Source organism: Brassica oleracea, chromosome C3, assembly GCF_000695525.1.
Source record: "Brassica oleracea var. oleracea cultivar TO1000 chromosome C3, BOL, whole genome shotgun sequence".
Classification (NCBI taxonomy): Eukaryota; Viridiplantae; Streptophyta; class Magnoliopsida; order Brassicales; family Brassicaceae; genus Brassica; species Brassica oleracea.
Genome location: NC_027750.1, coordinates 56,250,845 through 56,251,668, shown reverse-complemented (window position 1 = coordinate 56,251,668; position 824 = coordinate 56,250,845).

Sequence of the window (824 nt, the reverse complement as noted above, 5' to 3'; positions counted from 1 at the left end):
TTAATATATATATATATATATATATATATATATATATATATATATATATATATTAAAAATGTGAAATAATTCTTTATCTAAAGTATAAATTTTTTCAAAACGAAAAGAGTGTATCATAACACATCACATGCCCCCAGGCTAACATGCCACCTTTAAAGGGAAAATTGCCAAATATGACTCACAATTTGATTTCAAACACAAAAGGTTAACCCAAACTTGAATCAAATGCAAAAGTAACCTAAAAGGCTATTGAAATTACAACCAACCCCTTGTGAACAAACAAAAAAACCAAAATTTTTTTACGTTTCAAACCCCCGTAAGTCTTCTGCCCAGACGACTTTCCAGGAAGTCGTCCAGACGACTTATCTGGACTAGTTTTACTTAGAAATAATTTAAAATTTTTGTAAAAAATATTTTGATAAGCGAAAAATTGAAATCATGTAATTAACATATGTTTTAAGAGATATAAATTAAGATATAACAAAAGTTAATTGTTTTCAACATAGATGAGTGAAAGTAGTGAGTCATGATATTCTTTGGTTTAGGTTTTGCCAACATATGTTGTAGTATTATATGTGTTCTTAGGGTTAGATTTTGGAATGCATAAATGTTTTTTTGAAAACTTTAAAATTTACGTAAGTGTTTTTAATTCTGTCATAGTAAACACTATTTAAGTATAACTACGGGTTTATAACGTGGTTAGTTAGTTAATTTAGTCAATTTAGTTTAGGGGTTAAATTTAGGGTCTGGGACGACTTACTAGTAAGTCGTCTGATGTACAGTATTCAACAGACGACTTACTAGTAAGTCGTCCAAACCGGACC